Raw genomic sequence first — 19,061 nt, 5'->3', positions numbered from 1 at the left:
TGTACCTTTATCGACGGCCTTTCGTCTCATGTTCGAGTTAACCGCGGATTTTTTGCACACAAAGCATCAATGTCGATCGGTATGTTTGATGTAGTGAAACTTTTATCGTTACTTGCTCCCTTAGTCTCTTCTGGGCACCGTAATATCTTGTTTCTCCTTTTTCTCTATTTGTTGGAATTTGTGGTCTATGAATTGAACTTTTTTGTTGTAAGAATTATTTATCAGTATTCTATATTACAAGTTTCGAGTTAGGAGAAAATTTATATAAACTGTGTGCTGTTTCTTTCGTTAATTTTATTATTTTGATAGATATTCTTTTTCTTATTGAAAGATTTTGGGGAATGATACATTATTGGAATAATCATCTCGAAATTTTATATCTATAAGTAGTACAGCTCAATAATTCTCTGCCATTCCAATCTCGATTTTATTTACAATTGATTCTTCGAAATAACAGTACACTATGTTCTTCAGTAGTATACATCAATCAATAGTCAGACGCTAAGCTCAATTTTTCTTTTATCACCTATATTATTTTTTAACTAATCTACATTTATGCATATACTGATAATTAATTTTCTATATTTATTTGAATATCTACAACGTATTTTCTTATTTAAGTACTGTCTTTAAAGACGAGTGAAAATTATATTCATTATAACTTCGTTTCTATTAACACAAAACTCCGTTCCCTTGAAATTACATCATTTATAAAGTTGTGAATAGCAGCTTAGCAACGGTGTCTCTGCTCCAAATTACCATTACAGAGAGAAAATTGACCTATAATTTATATTATAAGATATTTCCTCTCAGTTATCATAATCAAGCGAAAAATACATACCTATTATAAAGATTTTCTGTTCTATTTTTAAATGCAAGATTATCATAAAATACTATCATTTACATTAAATAAAAAAACGTTATGCTTCAAAATTTTACTAACGATAAACATTTCCCGGCAGTAGTACTGGTATAATCAGATAATCAATCGCATTTCATTAATGCAAACCAGCATAGTAAAGTAGACCGTTTATAAATGAGGAAAAATCAAGTCCGGGTACTCATCGATCGAAAATCTGATTCACACCAAAATTGACTTGCGCTTCATTCGATCGTTGCCAATGCATTGGGATAGACGCGACAGATCGATCTATCGCAAAAATGTTTAAATATATCCAACGAGTAAAGGATGATTGGAAAAAGAAACGATAAAACAAGAGAGATGTAAGAAAAGAAGATAAATAAAACACTTGTCGATCTATAAATATTCTCAACACGTACTATATCTCTTCGGGATAATTTTATTAAATTACGCTTGGACGACGTTCTCTGAGTCTTACGTTTCGGAATATGCACCTCCAAATACGTGCTTCGTCCCATCAATCCTGCATCTATTATTTACTCATTTTCCCGACTTCTCACCGTTTCTACACCATATATCTGTACGAAACCTACTTTCGTCTATTTGAAACGACACTACCTTTCTACTCTACAATTTATATCGTCTGTAAATGTCACCCTACTCAAGCGTCACTTATGCAGAAATTACAAAACCCAGGGATTTCAGTACACACGTACAGTCGCTCACAAAATTCTACCCTTAAATGTAAAATATTTTAGTAAAAACGTTAGTCTACAAATTCGTTTGTTCTACGAATTCTTATAACGCATTAGGAGGCACATTGATGAGATGTAACACGATTTATTCACTTTCATCACGAACAAATATTTTAATTTTTTTAATTCCTTTCAGAAACGGATTAATGATAATTGTATTGATATGTCGATATAAATAATTGCGTGATAAAGTGGGTTTCTAGTTTCTCTGTCAATCAATATGTAGATTTTCGTGACTGACTGTATACGTACTCATAAAAGTTTTCTATGGTAAGTGTTAAAGTACTTTCGTAAGCTACTGCGTTCTATACTATACCCGCATCCTATTTACAGAAATTGATCTTTGGAATGATAAAAAAATGTCGGTACTTCTTATCTGGTACAACTACGAACACCCTTTTTGCCATTTGGTTTCACGGACTGGATACAGACAAGCATGTGTTAAGAATCACCCTGGCATCGACCGCAATGATCTAGGCCTTGGCCGGTCCGTAGAACTAGTTTCTGTATCCGTACCGAGGATCTCTCGGAGAATAGCACGTAGGACGGCGATTATTTAGTGGCACTTCGGTCTCGAGTGCAGACGACATTGTAACGGTTATAATAGGCGCGTATCAGTAATATATGTAGTATTATGTATAAACACACGTGTACATGCAACTATTGCCACGTGTGGAATGTATTCGGTGGTTGTGTTTGGTCGAGCTTTTTTTACTTGTGACGAAGCATCATACTTTTACGACCCCATACTACACATAGTTTGTTTAATGTCGGTCATCGTGCAAGGGTTCATTGGACTTAAAGGATGATTTAAAATCAAATTGTGCTAAGAATTGTATGAATTGAACGGATTCGTTTGTTCATGACACATGATGTTTCTCAGTTTGTTTAAAGTACCTGATATATGTGTAATCTGAATGTCTGGTTTTAAATATCTGTTATATTGCTTATAAATAAGTCTGTTTTGCCATGAAAATATTATTCGATATTATATAAATATTATATAAATTGAATAAATTCAGAGATGTATGAGAATAAAAAATAATGTGGGTTCGGTGTGCAAATATCATTATTAAATATTTTATTTAGGAGCATAATATGTAGGGGCCATTGAGGAGCCTTAGAAGCCTTATCGCTGAAGCAGACGCGCAAGTAGGTAATCCTTGAATTACTTTGAAAGTCGTCTTGAACAAATTATAAAATTTTTACATAGCTACTTTTGCAGATTGAGCATATAATAGAATATATGGGATTGAAAGCAATTAAAAGAAATAAATTTCTTGCAGTTATCTAATTGTAATATAAATGAAAATAAAATCGTACTTTTATATGTTTATATATTTGAATTGTATGTACCTATGATGTGAAAATAACTTAGAAAATTAAAAAAAGACGACATTTGGATTAAGAGCATGTTATACATATATCAGATGCAAAATGCAAAGATTTGTTAGCAAATGTATTAAAAATCATGTTTAGATACTGTGTGTACTTAACGAGGTACATGTTTCTGTCCTCTATGCAAACAAATGTTCCAGGCACAGATAATGGTACTTAAAATTACACTTAGATATGGTGCATACCTAACGAGGCGCTTGTACCTACATATCTTCCACAGAAATTAATGTACTTCGGTACAGGTGCTGGTGCTCAAAATTCTAATGAATATATTGTACACGTCAATACCTACTATTCTTTCACTATTCAAACTAAAAAAAACAATTATTGACTTTAGAATTATAAATTGCAAAAATATTAAACCTATTATTATTTATTATTAAAATACATCATGCAGTATTCTTGAAAAAAAATCCTCGACAAAATAAATTCGATAATTATTACGTTTAAATATTCCAGTTATTTGTCGTGTATGTTCAAATAATTATACAATTGATCGCTACTCTGCGTTGACACATCAGGTTATTGGCGTCAACGAGAACGATATGTTCTAAAATTGATTTTAAATCAGGCACGCCCAAACTATTGACCGCAATATTCCCGCGTAGGAGTGCCGTGACTTCTTGCCAGACCATTGAACGTCTTACCTAAAGACCGTATCTACTTAGAATATGACGCAACAAGAGAATTTACATCTTTAGTCTTCCTATTACGATAAATACTCCAAATGATTTCTACTCGCTGCTTTCAGTTTCAGTTTCGATGCATTTCACACTGCTTTACGGCAATAAACACTCGCACATTTGAATAAACAGTATTCTCAGATTACACTAATTCTTACTTCCATATGATAATCTTTCGTAAACATATATTCCATTTCTACCAATAATAACATACAATCACCTCGAAGAATTTAATTCGTTTATTATCGTATGTTACCGAGGAACTACTTTCTTATTTAAAATTTTACGTAAACAATTTTCACGTGAGAACTGTTATGTGCGAATTTTCCACTAATCACGAAACGCCCGACGAATACTGAATTATACGAGATTAATAAATCATGAATGACACGAAGCCGAATAGTTATATCGATGGGGTCTGGAATTAGTCGGACGTTACGTGAGTCACGCTACAAATTTCAAGCATGTATTCTTACGTGCCGGAGGAAATGACATGGTACGATCTTAAGCAGAAATTAGTGGCCGTGCAAACGGGTAACAAAACTTGAGTGAAGGTGTGTGTCATATTAACTTGCCTCCGTGGAAACGCACGATATATCACCGTATTCTTTGATAGTTCCCTTACGTAAAAGAGAGAGAACGTATCTTAAAGCGCATGTGCCTCGAAATCGAACATAAATGCTCGTACGCAATGCGAAAAGCCTCGTTATAGCCGCGAGAAACCGAGTTATTAACGCGATTTATCTTTGTATTATTCCGTATGCCACGCTATAAAATTAAAAAAATGCCACGTATACGGATTTACTTGTACAAGTGCTATTATTTCTACTTGATGGCTCGACACGACGGCTCAACAAGAATATGTGACATAACGGACGAAAGACGATAACTAATGTATCCGTGTGAATGACCATTTTGAAGTAACACGCATTTCACGCAACTGCATTCCAGATAATTATCTACTGTTCAAATTATGTTTCCGAGATACTTCCGGTTGGTTATGGCCATTCGAATATTAACTTCAAAGCGATTCGAAGTCTGTGAAAATTAGTTAAAGCTCTAGAACATCATTATAAGCCTTGAGTCTTGGTAGGACTAGAGATTTTAAAATAGCTTTAAAATCTTTAAATCTCGATGTGTCTAAAAAGTTTCAGAAATCCTGAAAATCTTGATGAATTTCAAGGTCTTGAGATATTGGAGATATAAAATATCTTTGACACTAACCTTGCCATTTTTACTAACTTAACATTCTTGTTTCTTTTGTTCATCTAACTTTGCGTAAATTCTTATATTCTTTGATTAATCAATTTCTCAATTTTTATAAGAATTCACATAAAGTTAAACGAAGAAAAGAAATAACAATGAATGTACAATTTGAAATTAAATTTTCAAATTGGCCATTTGACCGAGCCTGGTAAGGTTAGTCTTAATATTCAACTTTGATTATTACCACCGAAATTCAATCCTATTTGAGAAAAAAATACACCAGACTTTTCTAGAAATTCTATTTGTATTTCTTTCTACCATCGATACCGGTATTACATTTCTCAAGTAACAAGGTAACGAATATCTCAAGTATCGAAACAATTTCTTTTCTCTCGAGGCAATCTGGTTCTGCTCGTGTCAAACGAACCGCCTCCACGTGGTGCGACCGTTACGGCGAAATTTATCGAGCGACATGATTTTGCGAGGGTTCGCAAGCCGGTGCGTGAATCGAAAGAAGGAGGCGGAAGCGTGGTTTCTTGGGAGGCAATCAAAGAGAGCATCTTTTGAGAAAGCACGAGGTCACAGTCGTCGGCCATACGTCGCAATCACGCGTGAAAAAAGGTATGCACACGTGAGTGGCGATATACGCGGAATGAAGGAAGAGGAGAAGGCGAGGTCGAAGAGGAACGGGAAGAGGCCTGGAATAAGAAGAAATTAAACGAAGAACTGGCCGGAGAAATGCTGGCGCGAATTCGTGAATATTCATGAACGTCCAATATATAGGTACGTTCACGAACAGTGACAGAAAGTGAAAAATGTTATCGTGAATGGGAATCGAGCGTGAGCCACGTATCGCTTTTAAAACCGAGTATATTAATCTTCTGCTACCGTTGTACGCATATTAAGAGAGGGGCCCCGTGAAAGGGGTCCCGTTTGACGTCTTCAATTATCGATAGAGTTGAAAAGGGGAGTAATTGAAAGTGAAATCTCTTTGTTACATGACGAACTGAAAATGGGAACGGTCATGAAACGGTGTTGATATACGACAGTCATTTAGGCATCAAATCGCGAAAACGAGCCAAACTACTAGAATTACTTAATATTCTATCCAATCAATTTCACCGTGCAACCGTGCCGCAGTTCGAAATAATTCGATCAGCTCCGGACAGCAAAAACCTTGGCGAGCTGATGTAATTCGGCGCTGGCTGAGAGTTTTTCAATCAAGCTCTCCAGACGGCGCACACAAGGAATCCGGAGTACCGTTGTCCGCGTGTATTTGCACACGCACGAGGCGCGCAAGAAGCTTGCTAATGTTAACAATCAACCTTAAATTAGTACAAATGTCCCACAAATAAAAGCGGGCGGCCGTGAGAGACAGAGAGAGCGAGAGAGAAACGAATGAAAGAATGAAGCAAATGAAGGAGCATAAGAAGAAAAGAGGGCCGTGAAACGGCGAACGGGCAAGAAGAGGAAACCTATAAAGTTACGTCTTCGAGAATGACGAAAACGTAATGAAACCATGGGAAAAAAGCGATCAAGTAAAAACTGTTCCAAAGTCAGTTCCAGACGAAGAAAGAGGGAAAAAGATGAGGATAAAGAGGAACGTTTAAGATCGTACAGAAGGAGAAACGAGACGAAACGACCGTAAAAGCAAAGATTAGAATGAATATAGGAAAGAAAGGGGTAGAAAAGTCGGCGTGGACAAGAAAAGGAAGATTAAACAAGATGGGAAACGAAGCCGCGAGATGGAACGAAGAACGCAAAGAAAGGCGGAGCTGGCATTCTGTACCAGCGAGAAGAGGTCGTATTTCGAGATACCGTAAAACAGCCTCGAACCAAGATTTACTCTACGCACCAGAGTTTCGTCTCTAGAGTGGTTGCTCCAACCCGTGGAAGAGGAACGGCTGGAGAATGATGTCGCTGGGCGAGCACAGTGATGTAGCGATTATATCTGCTCACGGCGGCTGGAATAAACGATTACACGCGGCGCTGGTGAATATTTATCTCGGACGATATCTACCATCTCGCGTCTGATCGTCGTCGGCCCTCTCTTGTCGTCACATGTATACTGGGTGATCCTTGCAAGAGGATCGAACGTTTTTCACCGTGCATCGTACCGTGCTTGAAATAATGACTCGTGATGTAGTAACGCTACTCGAAGGAAACGTCTAAACCACGTGGAAGCTTCAAAGTTCGTCCCTGTGATTAATACGTATTTGAGATGAGATTGATGATGAAATAATAATCAAGGATACGTTTCTGTAATTTAAAGGCAAAAATTTTGCGATGATAAGGAAATCTGTGATTATTATATAATATCATGTTTAATAAACCTGATTTGATAATCAACACGTACTTATTAAATATGATAAACCAAGCACAAAGATATTAAGAGTTATTTCAATAAGAAGAAGAGAAACTCACTCGTTGCCATCATTTGTCGTACATATGATTCAGACCGAAACAGTTGCCGTTTAATTATGACAAATAGAATCCTGTCGCAACAAATTCAATGTATTCCGTCGAGACTGTAATAATCAATAAATGTAATGATGTGAACTATTTATATAAACAGAACGCGGAAGTTCCACTTTGCTTCACGAACTAATATTAATGACAGGCCAGGCTAATGATTGCTCTGCCCCTAGCAGGAATTCTCATTACAAGTAATTTGCGTTTCCATTTTATTACGTAGCCCGAAAAAAAAGAAAACAATGTGTCGTTGCCCTTGCATAAAAATCATTTCGATCTATCCGCAATGACAGTTCATATCCGATTTTATGCAAAGACGTTTAATAAGAGTATGTTGAAACAATGATGTACATATATCAGTCGGAAACTCGACTACTGGATAACTCGACGAGCTGGTTATACAAATTGACAAGCACGCGATCTTACGTATGGCATTTATGTATGGAATTATGGAAGTGAATGGTATGACAGGAATATTTTCCAATAATTACACGGTTGTTGAACAAACAGCCTCTCACAATGTTCATTCGTAACCACTTCGTACACTTACATCACGAAAAGAATCAATCTATAAAGAAATGATTGCACAAAGATAACTTTCCTTGATATTAACAGTTCTAATCTATTAATATCGCAATTAGTGTCTTTCGATTCCTACAAGTCGATACAAGAAGTATGACCGATAAAAAAAAGAAAAAGAACGGTATCCTTATACGGATAGCGATCTCTGCGAATTGCAGTAAATTTATATCGTAAAGAACGGCAACGAGTAGTACGTTCTTCGAAAGCGTTATTGCGCTGATGCGCAATACTAATTAGTCAACATCAAAATATTGGCCAATCTACGTTTTCCTTTTATAGTTCTCCATGTGTCGTGCGATGCCGGGCACGATAAGAAAATAATAACTAGAATTTTAATGAGCGATATTTATTGTCGGGATTACAATTGCGATAAAAATAATAAAATATCTTCTTGACTGGACTTTAATTGATCTTCGATTTGCTGAAACTCTACTGGCTAATTATAACAGAAAAGTGTACGAGATTCTAAAGAATAACTAGTATCGAGGTCAAGAACTTTACTGTATATGTAGTTTAATAGCGCGTCACAGGAGCTTTATAGTTTACGATTGTACGTTATGAAGCTACAAGGTTTCGAGCGCAATCCTCGACCAGGTTGCAAAATAAGTTGTAGGATAAGTAGCAACAAGTACTCCGTTCCGCGACTGCAGTCAAGCAAGAATATCTACTACCGAAGAATAAATACGTCTTCCACGATGTTCGATTATTCGCCGACTATTTTTACAATAGGCACGACTTTACGATCAACAAGAACTTGTTGGGTATACCGATACTACACGCGAGGGTATTATCAAATATTTATAATATGAATTACACCACCTCGTGATTTATCGTTTCTTTATCTCGCTCGAACTATTCATATTTATGCAAACTTTATCTGTATAATTTCTCCTTTACCACCAGATACTTCCACGGATATTTCAATTATTATACGTCTCAAATAGAAACAAATACTGGAGGATAAAATACAAAGCTGCTACAGGCAGCCATACGTAGAATCATAAAATCCACAAATTCGATGCGAAACTCGTAAATCCATCGATGTTGTTTAAATTTGTAACAAGGCATTTCGTTGGCGAAACGCCGATAAAAGGAAATAAACGTGACGTTAGACGACAGTCACGAACAACGTGAAAATCTGGAATGCATTCGGTATCGTGACACAATACGCGCCATCGATTTGTACGTGAAATATCGTAAAACCGTTACGTACGGTATCGGTGATGGCCACTTAAAGACCGGCTACAAATCATCACGCCTACGCCTCCCACGAAATGCATTAACTTACTCAATCATGGAAACGTTTTGACACTAAATCACATCGAGGGGACCTGAGCTTGTTACGTGGGTGTAATACTTTCACTCCGAAAATTCAAATGTCAAGAAATCTTCATAAAACCCGCTGCTAACTACCATAATTCCCCCATTGACACTTCACTATCGATTTCGATCGATCGAGCGAAACATCAAATTTTGAAGACAATGTGTTCGATAGATCTTGTCCTTTTGTTGTCCGACAAACGTACGATGCGTATGTATGTACATTGGTATTATACTCGTAGAACGGAAAACATACTTAACGCTGATCATTCCCACTGATTTTCTTGCACTTTCACATGCAGCTGCTCTTTTTATCTTCTCAACTTGTGCGGTATACCTATGTACGTTGCACGTCTGGTTACACAACAAATCAGGAATTGTACTTCCCACACGACGAATTCGAACCGAGAGGATGGGAAATCCAACGATTTTGATCTAACTGTGGAAACTCGAGCCACTTCAATTAGAGTAAAGTCGCGTTCGAGTCGAACAATCATGGGATAATTCGAGCATCTATCGAAATGGCTACAATTTTTTTCAATTCGATCGACTGATTCTTGTGAGAAGTAGAAAGTATCGTTCTTAACAATGACACTAGTACACGAATCGCGATTTCACGGTATTTATTATCATCGTTATCGAATAACACAGCTGTCCACGCTTTCACTTTTTAACCTATCGTTAACGTGTACCATAATGCATTTAGAAAAATCGTAGAATCGAAGACGCTATTTGAAAAATTTCTGCGTATTATATTTTCTATTTGGACATTTTCTCTTCCTGTGGGGGACTTTGATATTCAAATGTCTATAGTCAAAACTAACTGGACATTTAAAAAGCGAAGGAAGGAAGGTAATATAATTGAGCATGGTCCCGACTTTCCTTTTTTATTCTCCTTGCAATGGGTATTTTGTGTTCGCCAGGATACGGAACAGTAAAGACGGTAACAGTCGAATGAATAAAACAATATGATAAACATCGAGAGTTCGATCGTTCGTCACATTCGAACGAATTCGTTCCAGATTCCATCGGTAAACCTTTCCTACGTAAATACTTATTCTAGGAGAACCGAACTCGTTCCACTAAAACGCACTACGGGAAAAAAGCTTATGGTCTTTTCTTCCGATTGGAATTACAATTTCCACGCGAAACGACATCATAGATCTGCTAGCCGGATATTATTACACCGGTAATAAAATTAGTTTCACAACCGAACAAACGTCCGAGTATTTTTCACGGTATCCCAAATACGAGGCGCGTTTCTGTTTCACCTTCTTTCCATTTTTTCCTTTTTTCTTCTCTCTCTCTCTCTCTCTCTCTCTCTCTCTCTCTCTCTCTCTCTCTCTCTCTCTCTCTCTCTCTCTCTCTCTCTCTCTCTCTCTCTCTCTCTCTCTCTCTCTCTCTCTCTCTCTCTCTCTCTCTCTCTCTCTCTCTCTCTCTCTCTCTCTCTCTCTCTCTCTCTCTCTCTCTCTCTCTCTCTCTCTCTCTCTCTCTCTCTCTCTCTCTCTCTCTCTCTCTCTCTCTCTCTCTCTCTCTCTCTCTCTCTCTCTCTCTCTCTCTCTCTCTCTCTCTCTCTCTCTCTCTCTCTCTCTCTCTCTCTCTCTCTCTCTCTCTCTCTCTCTCTCTCTCTCTCTCTCTCTCTCTCTCTCTCTCTCTCTCTCTCTCTCTCTCTCTCTCTCTCTCTCTCTCTCTCTCTCTCTCTCTCTCTCTCTCTCTTTTCTTTTCTCTCTCTCTCTCTCTCTCTCTCTCTCTCTCTCTCTCTCCACGATGGAACGTTCGACATTGAGGAATAAAGCGGCCCGCTAATAGAGACGACTGAAAGAAGTATAAGTCTGGCTCACAGACCGTAATCGCGGTAACCGTTTCTAATTACTAGTGAAAGAAACGCTGTGTAGATTCGTGGCGTTAGAGCCTGAACTGGTGTACAATAAGAGTAAGTTTCGAACAATCGTGTTCCTCGTGTTCCATTTTCCCGCGTTTAGTCACGGTAACAGTAAAAAACCATCTACCTGCTTGTTAGAAATTAATTTGAAACATCTTTCAGAAAACGACTCGCTATTAGAAAAAAATTATTTTATCATGATAATTCCAGTTCTCGATAGAATACTCGAACGAATACTGGTTCGTACATTAACACGATGAATGCAAATGCCAATGGATAATAGAATGCACACAAGGCTACAATTAAGATCAATCATGTTGTTTGCTTGACAAACACCGTGCTATTACATGCAAATTCATGATGGAAATCTGTAATTTTCTGATTCTGGAATGTCGAATATGTATATATTGAGCTTTCATTGAATTTCGTAATATCATACCTAAATATGAAAAAATTTCGTTCGTAGAAGGAATCGTTATAATTAAAAGATTATTTGTGTTGAAATGTTTTTCAATTCGATTCTTAAATATTTGAATTCATTATTTTTTATTGTCATAAATCTTTGAATGGAATTAAGGTTCGAGGTGTGGCTCAAACTTTCTGAGATCAAACGTGTGATAAACCAGGACCTTTAATATGAAAATGCATGCTGTCACGTAATTATTTTACCTGAACAAAAATCTTTAATTATCGGTTCATTGCTAAATACCAAGTGAAACGTGAAGTATTGGATTACTTAATAACAGTAGCAATGATTGCACGTTTAAATGGTATTCGCCTACAAATCGTGTCGCTTTGTGCCCGGTTATTTTCACGTGTGTTTGCGAAATAAATATTACAAAATCATTTCTTATCACGTATACACCGTACAAATTGATTTTAACCCTATTCTGAATTTCTATAACCAGATATAACTGAAGTAAAAATTGGGCAATGTAAAATCTTAATTTCACACAAATTTAGTTTTGCTTCTAATTTCTCATTTTCTAACTCTGTGCCAATTATCTTTCGCTTTGAGACACGCTATTGAGACCCGTTCAAATAATTTCCTGGAATCTCAAAGGTTGCGCATAGTCCGGCACGTTGGACACACACGACAAACGCAAAATACTTTAATTACCGCGGAAAGTGTGTATTGTATCTAGTTAGGCGGTTGGCGCCAAGCGAGAATTTAGCTACAGTAACCCCATAGCCTTTGAACGTGTAAGTTAACGACACGTTGCCGAGCAATCTGTCTGACTGGTCGTCTACGGCGAATTGAGTCCCCCCGGACAGTTCGAGATAAGTGCTGGACGTGAGTCGTCCGTGAGTACTACTGTAAGTAAGTAGGTACGTGCCTCTGCCGATACAGGCCGATGCATCGTCTTTTGATTTATTAGACCGCATTCTACCTCTCGGGCTTCTTCTGCCCCTATTTATATTCTCTTTACGATGAGCATTCATCTCCACTCGACCGTCTATTGGTCTGTCTATTAATCTTCTATATGATATCGGAACTCGACACGGCCATGTGAAAAGAAACAAGCGACGCATCCGTAAATCGAAAACGAGTGGGAGATCGGTAAACAGAAAATTAATTTCATGCTTTCCAGATTTCACGCAATTACCACAAGTTTTTCACAGAGCTGAGTGTCCACAGTAGATTCATCAAACGCCGAAGATACATCAAATTGATGCATATGAAATGTAGCTTTTTCAAATAAATTAACAGCATGTCATATCAAAGTTTGCAAGCGATTCAGTATGATTTTCTCGTATAGTTCTTTTTAAATACATACAACTTATGTTCCAAAAAAATTGTCTAGATGATAGTGGATTGTATATTTCCATATCGAATAATTTTCACGATATTTTTTTTAATTTCAATTCATATAAAAACACACATAAGAAATTTACACACATATTCCAATTATTCATGATATATGATCTGAAGTGATAATATTTTTATTATAAATCTTCTTCACATTTAATAGACGTATGATTTATAGCAAATTTCTTCATCTTCGATGTGGTTGATAAGAAAAGATTTGATAAGTGATATTGACCCGTCATGTTTAAATCACGGAGGAACATTTTATACGCATCAACCTAATAAAATACTTTTATAATATTGAGAAAAAAGGAGTACAGCTTCCGTGATTACTCGTGTGTTGATTTTAACATGATTTACGTTTCGTAAGACGCTAATGACTAGTGTTTAACAGGAAATTGAAGCAGTTAACTATACGATGTAATATGAATTTATTAACTGCTTCGCTTGTGCGTTAGATTTTATGAAGTAAAATAGGGAAAGTATTATCCAGAGAAGCGCAATTAGAGATGGTACTCAATAGAAATCAAAGCTAAATTAACGATATACTTCTTTATAATCATTAAATAAAATTGTATATAACATAGCTTATTAAATCCTTAATTCGAAGTATAACATTAATAAAAAGGAACAAATTTGCACCGAGGGACTTTGTGCGAATTTAGAGAGTATTTTCTTCGCTTCCTTGAAAGGGTCTCGAGAACAATTACCTCGTGAGTCGAATGCTACGCCAGAGTAATTATTGTTAAACGATTCGACCTCCTGCTCCGGGACTTGGAAAAATCTCGTGACCTTCTCACAGAACAGGTCCAGCGATCTTTTACGAATTTTTAAGAATGTTGCAACTATTGCAAGAAAGTTTGCAATATCAAATCTTTTCACGAAACACGAAATAAAAGTTACCTAATTTTATTAACACAATAATTAACTAGTAAAAAGATGTTACAAACGAGAAGAACATTTAACAAACATAGACTTCTGCATAATTTTTAATTAAAATTTTGAAACATATATATTCAGTTCTGTACATACTTATTCATAATTACGTATTTATATCACGCGTTAGATCAATCTCCTTTCCATGCGTCTTTCCATGTAATTACGATTTCAATAATTATCACCAGAAAATACAAAAGGTTGACGATTAACCACCTTTTACAAAGTCTCGATAAGTGTAATTACCGGCAATAAACGTCGAGCTGTTTTCTCACGTAAACTAGAGATATTCGGAGCGAACGTAATCGCAGACGCGGAGCTCCGGATAGAGAGGAGTCGCTCGAACTAAAAGGAAAAGCAACGGTATACAAACAGCCCTAATTATGTAAATTGGATTCTTAAGCCAGATTTACAAGGAGATATCGTTGCCCTGAGGCCAACTTCGCGTGGCTCGGTCGCGGTGGGGCACGTTTTGAACCCGTGGCCTGATAAAACACGACACCGACGCTGTTCGATTAAGTTGCGGGTTTCGATGCACGAGCACGACGAATACACATTGAAACTTCCTCTCGTACGGTGCTCGTTAAGAACTGATAATTTTATTGAAAATAATCTTTGCGATAGAAAAGTATTTTCGTAAGAGTGAAAATTTATATTTCCAGTATATGAATTTCTTATATCTTACATGTATGTAGTATACGTTCTTGTATCTACGGGATGTTTGTTAAACAAATGAATCTAATTAACAGGCTACGAACTTTTGTGCAAATTCATAGTTTTATGAAAATAATTAAAAGAATTATGTAGGATCTAGGCAAAGATTTATTTCATCCATTAAATATTATAACGGATATTATATCGCGAATACTTTATACATTTTCGTGTATTGTGTACATTGTATGCATCTTTACACCTTTGAATTTTCCACAAATGTGTTAAAGTACGCAGTCTACTAATTAATCACCCTGCTTAAACAAAAAAAAAGTCATCGGCCATTAAAGCAATTCTCGTAACGCCGACTACTCGGAAGAAATTTATATCGGCCATTCGTAGCTATCTTCGCTGTAATCCATTACGTTACCCAGCAGCTACGAAATAAATCGAACAGAATAGATCAAAGACAAGGTAGTTCCATGGTAGCTGCCTGCCTTTAATCGGTCCAAGAATCGCAGTAGGTACAATATCCAGTGGCATCGATTCATCAGAGGTGTTCACGGAAATAACCGGTGTGTAGGTACCATTAAGCGATACGAATTACGACAAATTCGAATATCACGTTGATGCATAACGCTATTTCATCACTGCCTTCTGGTATGAAGACGTCGCTTGTTGGCTTGCTCGTTTTCGTTGTTGTCGCGGCCCTACGTGTTCGTCGACGTTTCTCTGCCTCTTGTTATTCGCCGTCAAGCCTATGAGGAAGAGAAGATCGCGTCCCGTATTACCTACGTGCCTCAGTAATCTATCGTTACACGTTTTCTGTCCATCTAAATCTACCAAATTTTCAACGCTCCGAGTCAACGAGAAGAGAAAAGCGTTCGTGAAGCGTTGATATCCCAGGTCAAGATAGAAGCCACTGAAACGTGAGAAAAATACGAGAATACGAAGAAAGAAGTGTGACGAAACGCGGAGGTAAAAGTGACGGTTCAACATTTGTCCGATGAATTATTCAATCGCGCAATGGAGAAAGGATAAGAATATTTCATATTCTGACTGTAGAGGAACCACGATTTAGACAAGTGGAAAAAGAAAATGGAGAAATATGATTCTATTCATTTCTCGAACAAACAGATCGAAGAAGCTAGAATCAGAATGTAATTCAGTTCACGAACTACGCTGACAGTGCACCATGATCGTATATCTGTATCAATGGAAATCAAAAGAGTATTGATTTAATGAAGAGCAAAACTAGATAAGAAACATGGAAGTATAGAAAAACGGGATAAAGAAGAAACAGCGTATAGGGATACGTTGCTTTGGCACAAGCAAGGCGGATGCTGCAGGGATGTGAGATTCTTGGCAACGACACGTTGTGTCGCCTGCTAACTCTGTGCCACCATAAGGATCGCGGTCGTCGGATGTTTATATTCGTGATAGTGCCTCTCTCTGTCCCCAAATAACCAGCCCGATGTCAACCGATTCCTGTGCCGGTACAACATATTGGACGCCTCCAAATAGCGGCCGCCTTGGTCGTTGAGAGAAAGAAATATCGTTGCATGTTCACCGTGTTTTGTACCTTCGCGGACACGTAATCATGGTCATCGGCCAAGTTAATATTACTCCCTTTAGTGCGGGACAAATTGGCTTTGTGTATAGCGATAGCAGGCCCATGTAGACTGTAATCAAGAGACTGTGAAAATTTTACAGCACCTCCTCTATCGCGCCAACGAGAAAACGAGTGGCGCGGTCCGTCTTACCGAGCAATCGTAAATGTAGACGTAGATATGAATTTGGAATGACTTTTACGAGCGATTCGAGCGTATTCTCGTTTCGATTGCTAGTTCGCCGTGTCGGTGTTATTGCTGCACAGTGAGAAACGATCGAAAGGTATATAGATGTCTGAATACGCGGTCGATGTTAGCGAGGCTAAGCCAGTTTCTCTCCTTCTCTAAGAATCTATTTCCGTTATAAAACTGCTGGAGAACAACGAGCCTGTTTATCTCGGGGAAATGCTTCACGCGGCTTTCGGCAACACGATAAATCCTTTGGTCGTGGTCGGATACGCGTCACATACTATAAATAGTTAAAGGTACACAGGGACGATCGGTTAAAACGTTCAAGACATCTTTGTATGGAATCGTCGCAGTAGCGAGTAATAATTTCGTTACTCGCCAACTGGCTCGCCAAGGTGGCGAAGGCATTAACGACGAGTGGTGCATTCTAGATACTTTTGCGAAACTTCATTAAGCGAAATGCTGTTGGCTAATTTTGCACGGGGAATGTTTGGATATGAATAACTTATCAAGCGAGAATTTAAAAAAAAAATGTAACGAAATGGGAACGAGATCTGTAAATGATTAATCTGTAAATGATTATTTACAATTGATAGGATTAAAACTCTAGAATGTAGAGGAGAAAGAGGACAGTATATAACTATTTTGATGCGAAAATTATAATATTATCGCCATGGACAATTTCTTTTTGACAATCATGTTTATTAAAGAGATATTAAGGAGATCTCCGTGGTAATTCGGAATTATTAGAAGTGGCAGTCTAATTTCTCTTTTGGCACGGTGATACGTAATTAGGCTTGGCGCCGTAATTGGCGTAAATAATATCCATCGTCGAGTTCGCCAAGTGGATGCAACTCACGTTGCAAGCTATAAACATATTGTGTCTTAGTGACGACGCGTTTAGAACCAGTGTAAACTGGACATATCGCCTACGAAACAGGATTACTGAGATCTTCTCCTTATCTTCCATCTCTTTATAGTTCCTCTCTCGTTCCGTAAGATTTATCAATGGAATACGCAATTAGAGTAAAAGCACCAGGTCCATTTCTGTATTGGATAGTAAAAGATTACGACATCGATTTCCTTTACGAAGTCGAAAGCTTTTTAAATTTCTACCTCTCCACGGTTTTGCCTTCACTTCTGAAGGGCAAAACTAGACGAGGAACACGATGTGATTGTACTCTAAGAATTCGAGGAATTTTCCAAATACGATGCTTTCCAGTCACTGCCTAACACGGGGAACTTGAGCATTAACAATAACAGGGGAATCTTGGCGCCGTTAAAAGAATCTCCCATTGCTCCGTACAGGAAATTCTCGTTAAATGTATACGTCTTACTACACAGATTGATGCTGTAAGAAGAAGCGAAGCGTGTATTATTTTAAAAAATATGCAATAGCTCATGAAAGTATTATGTGTGTTATACGAAATATTTTAAAATTACACAAGCATTGTACCAGATTCGACTATCTTGGTTATATTGAAGTTTGAAAAAAATCTGCAAATGTACATAGAATATTGCAGGGTACTTAAACAGTCAATTATTCCTTATATTAATAAGTCCTAATATTAATACTTATTTAATATTAATTTTTAATTATTTATCTAAATAGTTTTTCCTAATGTTAATATTTAAGGCAACCGTACATAAGCAGTAAATATCTTGTAAATGCTATATACATTTTCAGAGTGATTTCAAACTTGACCAATTCACTCATGACAGTTGTGTTTCATCATAGTGCTAATGAAATTCCAATACGTTTTATACATACAACTTACGTAATATAATTATGTATCGAGGATACAAAAACAATTATTTCCGCTGTTCCATTTATATGTACTAATGAGGTGTGATTAAGAAATCTCTGTGAAGCGGATATTTCTTACGATTATACGTATATCTATTTCCGTCAACAAGAGCACGTAACGAATGCTGTAACAGTAAATGACAAGAAACATCAAAGTTCAACGGAACTGTAACTTAATGTGAAAGGGAATAATAAATTGCCTCACTCCTGCCAAAGCTTTTGAGTACGAAACCTGACAAGGGTAGTTAGGTAGTTACGGAAAAAGAGAAGCGTACAGCGGTAAAGGCCACCTAGGAATCTTGGCGCCGGTAATACGACTTACATTGCTTCATTTTTTCAACACTCGAGTCACACATTATGCAATGTCGTTATGAACTATAATTGTTATTTCGGGATGTGTTTTTATCGCGAAACACGATTTAAATGTTCAGTTACTTATAGGACATTGAACTTCTGTATTCGGCGTTCCACGCCTATGATTTGTATACCATTCCTGAATTCTATCAAACTGGCAATCTTTACTTAGTGTACAATGTAGAAATACAAATTTAAACTGCTTGATAAATTCAATATCTTGCATACGTATCGTAAGTGTATCGCGTTAAAGTAAGCTTAGTTGTTGAGTTTTAAAAGTCGTTTAAAGCATATAAGCGTATAGAAGCGTATAGAAAGGTTTCTAAATGTTTATTATATACATCGATAACCTAACGATAAGTAATCAGCCAAGTAATTACAAATAAAAGCAAAAAATATATAACTTCATCGATAGCAATCTCTGCAATTTATTGCTTTGACACAAAAAGTCACGTAGACACGGTAGGACGACTGTATCTCGAAGAAATAAAAAATAAAACTTGTCTTCAGTTTCATTAAATTGCAATTGGAGCATGTAAGTACT

General features: G+C 37.0%; 1 long non-coding RNA gene across 1 annotated transcript; it reads right to left on the bottom strand.

Annotated features, from left to right (window-relative positions):
• Window positions 1–4,229: 4,229 nt before the first annotated feature.
• LOC117152286 lies at window positions 4,230–17,918 on the bottom strand. Its single transcript, XR_004462623.1, has 3 exons — window positions 17,885–17,918; window positions 4,340–4,343; window positions 4,230–4,241 (listed from the first exon to the last, which is right to left on the bottom strand). It is a non-coding gene; the product is annotated as an uncharacterized LOC117152286 (long non-coding RNA).
• Between the last annotated feature and the right edge of the window lie 1,143 nt (window positions 17,919–19,061).

Source organism: Bombus impatiens, unplaced genomic scaffold, assembly GCF_000188095.3.
Source record: "Bombus impatiens unplaced genomic scaffold, BIMP_2.2 scf_0969, whole genome shotgun sequence".
NCBI lineage: Eukaryota > Metazoa > Arthropoda > Insecta > Hymenoptera > Apidae > Bombus > Bombus impatiens.
This window is presented reverse-complemented; position numbering and strand designations above follow the sequence as displayed.